Source organism: Protopterus annectens, chromosome 13.part0, assembly GCF_019279795.1.
Source record: "Protopterus annectens isolate FY-2018-M chromosome 13.part0, PAN1.0, whole genome shotgun sequence".
NCBI classification, from domain to species: domain Eukaryota; kingdom Metazoa; phylum Chordata; order Ceratodontiformes; family Protopteridae; genus Protopterus; species Protopterus annectens.
The window spans coordinates 491,404,111-491,417,562 of NC_056747.1; positions in this window are offsets into that span (position 1 = coordinate 491,404,111).

Below are 13,452 nucleotides of genomic sequence, written 5' to 3' on the forward strand. Positions count from 1 at the left end.
TTACCCAAAATGCAATCATACAAGGAATTTGCAGAATAATTCTATAGGGTCCACTCCTCTCAAAAAAGCCACAGAAGTAGCTAAAACCCTCAGAGAGTGGGCTTTGACCCTGCCTGAAAGAGTGTTGTTATGGTGAGATTAACAAAAAGCAATAGCATGGGACAACCAGATAGAACTTGTCTGTTTTGACTCTGATTGTCACTTTTTCTTACCTACATAGGAAATAAACAGTTGATCAGAACTCCTGAAGATTTTTGTCCTGTCAGTGAAATATCTGAGCTGCCTGTGGACATCCAGAGTGTACAATTATTTCTCCACTATTTTTTGGTTCTGCATAGAAAGCAAGGAGAAGTATAACCTAGTTCAAGGTAAACTCTGAAACCACTTTAGGCATAAATGAAGGGTTTGTTCTCAAAGTTTCAAATCCTTGTAAAAGAATAGATAAGGTTGAATCACCATAAGAGCTAGTAACTTATATAGTCTTTGCAGAAATCACAGCAATGTATAACACTATTTTTCCAGGATGATAACTACAGGTCAGCTTCATAGACAGGTTCACATGAAAAAAATCCAATTTGAGATTAACGTCCCAAGAAAGCAACACTTTATTTTAAGTGGAACCATATGTAAAACCCCTTACAAGAACTGTTTCCTTTCAGGCAAGGCAGAAAGGGGGGTATCCATGGGGTAGATAAGCAGATATGTCAAAGGGGTTAAACCTGATTGAGTAAAAAAGCCAGATGGTAATAATGCACACAAATACTATAAAACCAGAGGCATCTGGGCCTGAAAAGGGTATGGTTCTTACTCTGGCACCACCTAGGAAATCCTTTCCATTTAGCCAAATATGTTTTTCAAGTAACAAATTTCTTAGCATCATTTAATACCTGCTGCACATCCTCAGAAAATAGGTGCCTAAAAGATATTAAAATTCTGTCATCCAGGCTATGAGTTGAAGAAATTGAAGGTTGGGGTGTATCAAACATCTGCTGTCATGTGTGAGCAAGTCCATCCTGTGACAAAGCTTGTGGTAATTTCCCTTGGTCATTTTCAAAAGAAGAGAAAACGACTGTTGCCCGGGCTAGAAGGGGGTCACCATAATTATTCTGGGAGAGTCGTCTTGAATCTTTAGAAGAGCCATGCTTATCAGAAGAAACGGTGGAAAGACATATAAAAACATTCCCATCCATGGGAGTGAAAAGACATCTGTATTCCAGGCCTTTCTGCAAGGAGTCAAGAAGCAACATTTCTTTAACTGTTTGTTGTGAATGGAGGCACAGGTCTATTGGAGAATTTCCTCATAGTTGGATCATTTCCTGGAAGATCACCAGGTTCAAATTCCATTCATGCTGGTCTGCCCTGGTCTTGCTCAGTTTATCTGCAACAATATGCTGCTCTGACAGACTGTAAGTAGTATGTAGGCATAGATTTAGATGAGTTGCTAGTTCCCAGGCTGCCATAGCAGGTCTGCAAAGAGTGCAGGATCTGGTTCCCTTCTGTGTGTTTAGGTAGCAAATCACTGTGGTGTAGTCCATGATTACTAGTAGAGGGCCTGGAACCTAAAGATAATTTAGAGATCTCATAGCATTTGTTAGACACATCATTACTTGGATATTTATGTGTTTCAGTCTGTTCTGCTTGTTCCACAGACTCTGATTGTTCACTTCCTTTGGAAACAGCTCCCTAAGCAAAGCCTGAGGCATCTGTAGTTGCAGACTGAGTAGGGCTGAAGTCAGAAGGTGAGACCTGAGTTGAGAGATAACTAGTTCACTGACCACAGTAACTCCCTTTCTACAAATCCCAGTACTGCAGTCTGAAATGGTAGGGGTTGTTGTGTCCAAACTGATTTGAGGACCACTGAATTTTCCTCATGTGAAGTCTGGCCAAATAAATCATAAGAATTGTAGAGGCTCTGAAACCCAGAATGCTGTGATATTCCCTGTCTGATGTCAGAGACTGGCTATAGAATATCAGAAATTGTTCCTTGTACAACTCTGCTTTGTCCTAACTATGAAAAGACGTCATTAGGGATGTATCCAAGAGACATCCCAGAAATGCTGTTTTATGAGAAGGAATGAGAAAATGCCTCTGTTCACCTGAAATCCCAGACTGAGATAAGGTTTCTTTACCCAACCAAGAGATTTTTGAAAACTGGTAAAAAAAAAATCTGCAAAATATAAGGCAATCATCTAAATATGGAAAAATGTGAATGCCCTGCAACCTGCTATGTGCTGTTAAAGGAGCCAAGCATTTTATAAGCATCCTTGGAGCTGTAGATAAATTAAAGAATAAAGTATAAAACTGAAAATGTGAACCAGACACAGAATAATGTAAAACGTACCTGAAATCTATGAATATTGGAATGTGATATAAACATCTTTTAAGCCCCTAGTTACTAGAAGACTGAGAGATGGAATAAGAGGTTACTGAGACTATAAAGAAAGCATTTTGAATTTTGATGTGAAGGTTTAGAAAATAAAGGTGTAGGGCAGATCTCCAAATTCTGTCTTTGTTTGGCACCAGAAAGATTGTAGAAACCATTCCCTATTTAATCTGTGGAAATTGACTATCATTTGATCAAGGGTAAGAGGAAACAACGGGGAGGTTTGATTGGATTGATGAAGAGGAATCCCTTGAAAAAGAGAAAGGGGAGTCCCACTGTCATTTGTTACCTTTTTGACTGATTCTTAGAAACTTCGACCACCACATTGCTACTGTGGTCAGAAGGTCCTTCTGTGTGGCATATCTTATAACAAAGGTTTTGCATCCAGGAAGAAGGAGGTTATCATCCCTCTCTACTCACCCCTCATTAGACCAATGATCGAATATAACACCCTGTTTGGCATGTACCTGAAAAGACACCTACAACAGTTGGAGAGGCCACAAAAGTACCTCACAAAAAGTATCCTAGGCCTTAAAACACATTCCCTACATGGATAGACTCAAGAAACATCAGCTGTTCTCAAGTCTCTTATCATCAGTTTAAAGGTGATCTCTGCTTGACTTACAAAGCCATGTCTGACCCAACCCTACTTGAAATGCTACACCTAAAGAAATCCCAATCCCCCCACACCACACGCTCCAGAGATCACAACTTCATTACCACAATTAACAAAACATGCTGGAGGGACAAGGTTCATCTCCCAAACAATGCTCATACTCTGGAATAAGCTTCCCATTCATGTCAAGCAGAGCACCTTACTGGCTCTCTTCAAGAGAAATCTTGATGAGTGGATGGGTAATACAAAGTTCACTCCAGGGATCATTCCAGTTGCCCTATTGGATAGGAGCACTGTGAACTAACATCGAGTGACACAGTTCCTGGGCAATTTTTTTGGGGCTAGGCTTGTAAAGGTTCCAGGGCCATTAGCCTAGTACACACCTGTGAACCAAGTATCTGAAGTTATCTGTTACCATAAAGGAAATGAAGGCCTGGGGTTATTTATATCTGTCATGCTAATGTCTAGGTTAACTTTACTAAAAAAAAAAAAAAAGAAAAGAAAAATTAAATAGTCTCCGGATTTACTGGAATGTCAGGGTGAGGCTTAGAAAACACATAAACGGGCAAATAGTCATTCTGCTTTTTATAGATTGTCCTTGGTTCTGGGAGAATCCTCCTTTCTTTTTTTGAACCTCCCTGCTGTTGCTTACTGAAATTTTGTTTACGTGTGTTTTGCTGAGATAGTTTTTATTTCCTATAAAAGGAACCTGAATTGGAAGGAAAGTTTCTATTGTATTTTGGTTGTCAAATTTGGGTAACCTACTAAATTAACTTTCCCATTTCATCAAGTGTTTCAAGGACCTCAGCAGAGGAAGCCCCAAAGTAATACATCCTTATCCAAGGAGGCATTTAGGATCTCAGCTTTAATATCATTTGGAAAATTCTGGAAGTGTGGCCAGGCAAATCTCATCATTGACCTGGTAGGAGCTACTCCAAATACAGCATTAGCAGTGTCAGAAGAATGCTTTTAAGAGTGTTTGGTTACTTGAGACACAGAGGATATTAAAGAATTCAGAGATGTATTTGGTGTCTAAAGAAGGGAGGTCAGTAATTAGGTTTCTTATGTTAGCAAAAGAAGCCAGTAGAAACTTGGACATGCGAGCCTGACAGTTCACTACTTTGAAGGCTAAGGCAGAAGAAGTGCAAACTTTATTCCCAAACCTATTAAATGCTTTACCATCTTTGTCAGAAGGGAGAGGGTGAGCTTCTAAAAGATGCTGGGCAGAAAATAGTTTTAACAGAGAAACCACTTCAGGGTCTGACTTAGGGTATGTACAAAAAATATGCAAATCTAGGGATCCTTATGTAATCTGCCAGATGACTTGGGAGCTGGAGGTTGATTATCAGGAAAACTGGTGGTTGCTACGAAAATGAAGCGGAGAATGTATCTGTAATAAGTCATAATACCTTTTCAGGGATTCTGATTTTTTTTTCTGTCACTGAATTAACTTCTTCATTCTTGCAGTAGTATCAGAAAAGAGATAACTCCAAAGGGAAGGGAATCTGAGAAAAACAGCTTTCATCAAAATCTGATTTCCCCTCCTGTGACATAGGAACTTGAGAAATGCAATCTAAATGTAATTCCTGCCCTCAGACCGAGACTCAGAATCTGAGAGAGAGGAATATCTTTTTCTTGTAATATTCAGGGCAGACTCAGAATGAAAAGATTGAAAGGCTTGAAATAAACCTTTAGCAAAACCCAGTAAATTTTCACCATCTAAACTATATGAAACAGGAGAAGAAAAATGCCTAACTTTATGGTTTTGTTTCCTGGATGACCCCCCAAAGAAAAAGACTGACCCAGAAATCAGTCCCTTAGCTTGGCTTCACGATAGATCATTGTTCACTCTCTCCTACAGTACCAGCAAGTGTGGCTCTCCATTGCCTGAAGAGAACAGCTAAACAGCACAGAGGATACGCTTATTTCTTGGTTTTTATTGGCTTCACAAGGAGCAACATTAGAGGGATTGAAAGAAAACTTTGAGCAGTCCCAAGGTACCTGAAATGACCACAGCAGAGTTACTCATCAGCTGAAGTGAAGAAAATCTGGCTTAAAGACTGAAGATTGTCATAAAAACTGTTTTCTTTTTGTAGATTAGCAAGGAAAGAACGGAGGAGCTCAAAGCCTGGTTCATGTCTATACCAAAAAAAGTGTCTATACCAAAAACAGGTGTCACAAACAATAACATTTTGAAAAGTATTTCCCCAAACGGAATCCTGACTAAAATTTTATTTTTTAGGTGAATATTTTTAATGACAACCACTAAAACCCAAATCCTAGTCCTTATTAATTTCTCACAGAAAAGTTAAATTTTTTTTTCACCGAAAAAATTGCCAAAGTGGAAAATATTGCATCACAAAGTATTTATTTGCCCAGCCTTGGAAAACTCTAGCCAACCGTTGATCACCTGAAGCCCACAGAGAAGACTACATTTTGATCGAAAGTAAGTTCTAGAATTTTGGCACCATAACCATTGACTTTATACCACTCTTGTCGAGCTGTTCAGTGGTTAGGATATATGGAAGGTGTCCTTAAGCTTTTTGAAATTGGCCAGTTGTTAAATGCATGGCAAAATATAACCCATATAGCTAAGACTGCAGCAACAATGACCTAATGATGAACATCTCATTGCTAACCTTGAAAGAAAAGAACAGTTTGAGAGCTCATATACAACAGATGGATACTCTTCTGTTGGCCTTGTTATACATCTACCTCTTGCACATGGGTCTGGCTCCTAAATAGTTAATATGATTAAAACTGAAGATAATGATTAATGTAGTTGGTTAACTCTGCTTTTTGTATTTCTCTCTCCTTAACTGCAGTTATAATATTCACAGATTGATCTAGTGAAAAACAATTATGTGAATTGATCTGTTATGTTTTTTTCTGCTGCTGTACATGTTCTTTGTGCTGATGTTGTATTTCAGGTTTGTTTGAAAGTTGTTATAAATCTTGTCAGGAAAACATAATAAGAAACAATATTCTCACATTTATGAGAAAATCAGATAACATTTATTAAAACATATTTGCATTACATGATCTGTAACATTTATAATGACCTTTCATCAGTATTCTTTTGCAGAGGAAAGTACCTAACAATGCAAATCACTAGACTACAAGTGTTTAGCTGTCAGTTTGAAAGAACACAGCTAACTCTATGAGCCATTGACCCTTTATTAATAATTTTAACTTGCCTTTCTTACATTATCTCAGATCTTCCAAAAGGATCAGTGCTGATACATGTCTTCTTTGACATTTATGTTGCAGACATTCAAGGCAGTATCCCAGAAATGTCCGCTAATTGAAAAGCCAAGAACTCGACTCAGGCCAGTCCAAAATGTAAAAAACATGAAAAACAACAAATTTTATTTATTTATTTATTTTTTTTTTTATTTATTTTACATTTGTTGACCGGGATAGTCCGACTGGATACATGTCCATTTTCAGCGGAGGCCCGGGGAGAAAAGCTCCACATGGATAGTAAGTTACATTCATATTAGATAAACAACATATCACAACATTTGATAATTAATACATATCAAGAAAAAAATACATTCACATTTAGATACCAGTTAATTCGTGATAGGCTCATAGATGAACATACTTTATTACCTAAGGTACCCCTATGTTGCTATGGAGACTGAGGAAGTGAGGGATTAGTCTGGTTTAGAGCATTGGCAGAGCCAATGGGTTTTAAAGTGGTAGAGTAGACCTTTCTTGAATTTGTCTTGGGAGGTAGCATTGGTAATTTGGGGAGGAAGGGCCAATGGCATTGGCAAACAGAGAGTCACCACCTAGATTACAGGATTTGATCGTTTGTACAAGTAACATGTTTGATGAGCGCAGACTGTTTAGATTTGTGTAGGGGGTTATTAACTTACTCAATGCAGGAATATTGTCTGGTTGATTGAAAATTTTAAATGCTACTGTTGGTTATGCTTGAGTAGGTTTGGTAGTTCTATCCAACCAAGGTTAAGTAGGTTAATACAGTGATGGGTTTTATAGGGCGTGCCTGAAGCAAATCTAGCAATATGATTATAACAACAGCTGAGTTTGTTTAGGTCTGATTTTTTAAGGTTAGTGAGTATGGGGGAGGCATATAAGAGGGTGGAGAGAAGATGTGATCGGGCAATGGCCACTTTTGCCATGGGAGTCAGAAAGGACTTTATTCTATATAAGGACCCCAGTTTTTTATTAACTATTTTAATAGTTTGATTGATCTGCAAATCAAATCTAAGTTTGTTATCGATGGTAACACCTAGTAGTTTGGTGTTGTTGTCAGGGGAGATAATAGTCCCGTTCTTGGATTGTACAGTAAAGGGGAAGTGGGTAGGTTTATGGGTAGGATGGAAGAGTAGCAGCTTGGTTTTCTTTGGATTGAGGATCAAATGGCGACCCAACAACCATTCTTCTACTGCGGTGAAACAGTTTTGGGTTTTAGTTAGTAGATCAACTGGTGACTTGACCGAACAAATGAGTGTCGAGTCATCGGCATATTGGATACTGGAGGTCTCAGGGATAATTTTGTGGAGATCATTAATAAAAATAGAAAAGAGAAGTGGTCCTAGAATGGAGCCTTGGGGAACCCCTATGGAATAAGGTAAGAGGGTGGAGAGTTTATTATTCCAGAGTACAGCTTGATTCCTATCAGAGAGATAGGCATAGAACCAATCCAGAGTTTTGTTATCTAGGTAGAGAGTTTTTAGTGTGTTGAGTAGTAGTTGGTGGTTGACCATGTCGAAGGCCTTTGATAGATCCAGAAAGAGTGCAGATGATATTTTTTTGTCATTCCTGTTTTGATTGATAGTGTCTGTGAAAGAGGAGGCGGTAGTAGTACTATGCTTGGGCCTGAAACCATGCTGTGAACTGGTTAACAGATTGCTCTCAATAAGGTAGTGTACAAATTGTTTGTGTACACATTTTTCCATGATTTTGGCAAGTGGTGACAATATGGCAATAGGTCTATAATTTGACAGGTCAGTGGATGAGCCACCTTTGTGGAGAGGGTTACATGGGATATTTTCCATATAGAGGGATAGTGGATTCTGTTATGGTTAATTAAGATAGAGATGGGGTAGGCTTTAACATCTGCAGCTTTTTGTAAGTATTGGAAGTAGGTCTGTGGTTGGTTTTAATTTCTTTAGCAAGGATCGAATGAAGGAAGTGGGAACTGGTTGAAGATTAAAGGAGGGCTTATTTTTCAGGATGGAACCTATTATAGGGGGATTTATGGCAGGCTGTTGGTCAACTAGGGATTTGATGACATTGATGAAGAAAGTGTTAAAGGTTGTGGCAACTTCTTCTGGGTTCTTATCACATAGGTTCTCTGGAGTAGGAGTGGAAGACTTGCCTGGATGGAGGAGATTATTGAGACCAGAACTTTTGGGGATTATTTTGGTTTATATGTTGTAGTTGATAATAGTAGTTTTTTGTCTAGTAAAATGGATTTTTTTTGTCTCATTTCTTAGTTGTTGGTACTTGATGCGGTCTAGGGATGCTTTGGTGGCACGCCATTTGTCCCAGGCTTTGTTCCTAAGTTTGATTTTAGTTGTAGAGTCTTTTGTTAGCCAGGGTGCTATTTGGTTTTTGGCTTTGATTAGTCATTTGGGGGCATGAGTGTCTAGTATTTTTAAAAATGTGGAGTTAAAATTTGTTATGGCTTCTTCTAGGGGGAGGTATTTAAGAGGTGACCAGTTACAGGACTGCAGCTCTAGTTGGAATTTAGCAAGGTCAAAGTATTTGGTATTCCTGACTGACCTGTACGTGGGTGATTTGAAGCTTCCTGTTTTGCTTTTCCATAGGTAGGTGATGAGATGATCACTAAGGTCATTTGGAAGGGTCCCAGGCATGTACATATGGGGTTGCTTGTTAGTGAGTATCCAGTCTAGGATACTTTCTTTTTGTTTGGTGTTCACAATTCTGGTGGGGGGGGGTTATAATCTGTGAGAAACCATGGAGATTTATGTGGGTGGGGTTTGTTTCTGAGAAACAATGATTCCAGTCAATATTGACATCACCCAAAATTATGGTTTCTTGGGGGTAGTTATTCTCAAGCCAGTTTAAAATATTCTCGAGTGTGTCGGTGTTATTTCCAGGGGGGATATAGATGACAATTAGGTTTATGCTTTTATCCTTATTCAGTTGTAATTTTAGAGCAATTAATTCTGCATTAGAGATCCAAGGTGGTTGGGTGGGGTTCCAAGTAATGTTAAAATGACTTTTAAAGAGGACGGCAGTACCACCCCCTTTTTTTTTGGTGCGGTCAGTCCTAAATATGTTGAAGCCAGCTGGAATGATTTCATTATCATTGGTCACTGGTTTAAGCCAGGTTTCTGTCAGGCACATAATGTCGGGGAGGTAGGTTGCTAAGAGAGCATGTAGATTGTGAATTTTATTGTTTAGGCTCCTAATATTTAGGTGGCAAATTAGGAGGGAGTTGGGAGATCTAGGAAATAGAGATGGGTTATAAGAATTTGCAATTGGTGGGGGCCCGGGTTTGGGTGGATATCTCCATCTATGGTAATATTTTTTCTTAGGTATTCAAGTAGTTTCATAAGTTTGAATATCAGTTTTTCAGCATATTTGGATTTGGGGTGGTTTGTTTTTGGTTTATAGGAGAAGTGGTGATTGGGGTACAGTGGTTTAATGATTTGGTAGTGAATAGAGTGAGTAGTAATGAGTGGGGTTGAGGGAGTACTGGTTTGGTACCTAGGATAGTAAAATCCTGGGTGTGACTGGTCCTCATATTTAGTTAGCAGATATAATATAATAAAGACTGATAGGGCAAGAGGTACAATTTTTAGGGTTTGCTTTGAGATCAGGGGTCGGGGTGGCTGCATAATTATTAGGTGCTGGTAGGTGGCTGTGTAATGAGAAAGTAGGTAGTAGTAGTGGGAGTGGGGTGGGAAGAAAAAGCAGAGTGATTTGGGAGGGGTTGGGAGGATGGCCTAATGGTTAAGGTCTTTGCCTTACAAACACAAGGTGCAGGGTTTGAGTCTCACAAGGGATAATTGGCTAAGCTTAAAATGGCTCGCAAGGGCAGTTAGCTTAGTACTAACCTATGAACCTATGAACCTATGATTTGATTGGTTAGAGATAATGGAGGGGGCGTGGTAGATAGGTATAAAAGTAGGAGTGCTGGGGGCGGGTGAGATATGGGGGCAGGGCAGGCGAGCCCGGGATTATACCCCCCACACTGACCGAAACTGACCGAAGGCAGGCAATAGGTAGTAGAGTAAGTATTGACTTGCCTTATGCTGGCGTTATCAAGCACTTTCTATTATTGCTTTAGAGGTAGTTTTAATTGAATCCAACGTTTTCTATGAGGTTAGGCCAGTTGGACAGAAATTGCTGTGTGAAAAAGGATTTACTGCTGTAAAAGAATCCAGCGGGCTAACCCTGAGGAGGTTATATTATTACATCTATCAGGCTCAAATATATGTAGATAGTAACCTTGGTAGTTTTATTTTTATTGGACAAGTTCTTTTGCTGAGCGATCAGCTTGGATAGTCCTTCCTTCTATGTACTCATCTTCTATTAGCGCTACCTGGATAGAGTGGCCAGGGGTGAGTAGTGGGCAGTACCTGAGTGGATACAGAAAAATAATCTTACTTTCAGCACTGTTCAGTAAACTGAGTGATAAAACAGTATAAAATTCAGTCAATTTTATTAAGCCACTGTAAAAGCTTTTCGTTAGTACCTTGCACTAACTTCTTCGGACAAGCAAAACATTCCCACTATTACAAGTGAGTTTAAATACCAACATTGAAACACTTAACCACGCCCCTTGCTCTCCCTTTAGCTCCTTAAAGGTACAGATCACAGCCAACTAAAGTGCATTGACAATTCTCTATTAACATAATAAAAAATAAATAAAAAGTTATTGTTATGATTATACATCATTATTATTATTATTTTACAATATATATTATTGATTCATATTTTATTATTAGTAATTTTAGGTCTAGATACGCTAACTTTTAGACCTGTTTTATTTAATGACAGTATTAAACCTATACTGAGTAGCCTAAATTTATGTTATATTATATGTTACATGTCATATTTTATATTTCTATATTATTATTTTTATTATTTAGTGAGATATGATTAATATTATATTATTTTTCTTGGGTAGCTGTTCTAGTTATTTAGATACTTAGGACAGTATACATTAATTTCATTATATCTATTATAATCATTACATTAGTTATTTTATTTTACTTGAAAGCAGGCAAGATACAATGTATGCATAGGTAATTTTTGATTAGGAAGCATCGTGCTTCTATTATTAGTATTTATGCTGTAGGTTGAACACTGTTATTTTTATGTTATTATATATTTTACATATTTATCTACTTTATACAGTTTTATAATCAAAATATTGGGCTTTTTTTCTTTCAGTTTCAAAGCCTGTTATTATTACAGTCTCGGTGTATGAATTTTTTATTTATTTTTTATTATGTTAATAGGAATTGCCAATGCACTTTAGTTAGCTGTGATCTGTACCTTTAAGGAGGTAAAGGGAGAGCAAGGGGCGTGGTTGTTTCAATGCTGGTATTTAAACTCACTTGTAATAGTGGGAATGTTTTGCTTGTCTGAAGAAGTTAGTGCAAGGTACTGCTTTTACAGTGGCTTAATAAAATTTGTTGTTTTTCATGTTTTTTTATGTTTTGGACTGGCCTGAGTCGAGTTCTTGGCTTTTGAATTAGCGGTGGTTTTCGCTAGTTTGTTTTTCTGGTCTTGAAAGTTTATTTCTTTGGTGTTTTTATGTCCACCGCTTCATCGCCAGCAGGGACTATGCCAGAGCTAGGAGATTTAACTATTTTAATCAACCTTCTCACTGAGAAAGTGGAAAACTTAACGAAACGTGTGGAATGTCTTTCGCAGAGTACTTCATTATTAAATGGACTTAATACTTCACAAACACGCTCCTTGCAGATGCCTTTAACTGGATCTTTGGGTTTGACTTCACCTAATGGAAATATTAATGAATCGGAGGTTCTACCTAACCTTACAACTCATTTGTTGACGCAAAAACGAGAAGGGAATATGAAGAATTTAGTAAGTGGCTGTAAGAGCCCCCCAAGTGCACTTGGTTTAGCACAACAACAAAACAACATCTCAGATGGCCAAAATGGAAGGTATGTGAATTTTAATTTAAATGAATGGCTTAATAGGTCATTCCGTTTTGGATTCAAAAACGACCGAGCTAGTAATGAAGTTATTGAACACGAGAATGTGAGTCTGCCTACTAAATTACATGTATTTGATCAAAAACTACTTAAAAGTAGAAAATTACAACTTGAGTTGAATGTAGGCAAGCACACATAGTCCCTAAAGGCCTCCAATACTGGCAATACCCAACAGGACTAGAGGAAGGTTCTAAATTCCACCAGGATTTGATAGCCCTGTTTGATAGACATGGGAATGAGTTGTTAAACCTAAATAGTGTACATTATCAAGAGACTATTAATGAGTTGAATAAGGAATTATCCGTGTTAGATGAAGAGATAAAAACTGATGTTTGTTTCCCAAGGTATAGATTTGAATATGAAAGGTCATATACTAGTATTGACCACTATATAGCAAAGATTACCTCAACTAAAGTCAAAAAATTACAAAGAGACATTAAGGCTTATAAGGATGGTGTAGCATATCCAAACCCCCCTAAGTCTCAGGGTAATTTTCTGAAAATTAACCCTAATCTACCAAAACATCCAGTGAGGCCCATATAACACCAGTTATGGAGCAGAACAAGGGGGCCATTCAAGAGAGACTGAGTCTAGAAGGAGTGGTTGGAGCAGGGGAGCAGGGAGATAATATTGATAATCCAAGTCAGTTTGATACAGGATTGGCAAACACAGGCCTCGTCTCCTCAACAAACATCGAGCAGAATGACGAGAAACAAATACTAATCGAGGAAGAACTGATGGAAGATGTTAGAATTTCTAATACCCAATCAAATAAACCCTTTGAAGTGATATATAACTCAGGGAAGGACTTCAAAATATATAATTATTCAAATTTTGTTTTTTCTCAACCCCTTGTTGACATTTTAGCCAAGGGCTTAACTTTTATACCCTCTAGACATGCTAGTGTTGATAAATCAATTTTAGACCTTAAACATTTTGTGAGAAAGTTGAACTTGGCCCTTTTATTGGGAGAGACGGTCCAACCAAGGCCTATGTAACACATTCCAAGTACATATAATCCACCTTTGGCCCCTTGCTTGGGAGTGTTCGAACACATGTGTGATGTGGACATTAGGAATTTGCTTAAGTGTAAACAACATACCCACTTCAACATTTCCAAAATTGAATTGGACTCATTGGAAGCTCTCAGTTCTTCTTCTATCAGAATAATGAAACCTGACAAAGGAGGTGGATTAGTAGTTATGGAACAGGATGAATATATAGATAGACTTTTAGCGATACTTTCTACAGAGACTTAT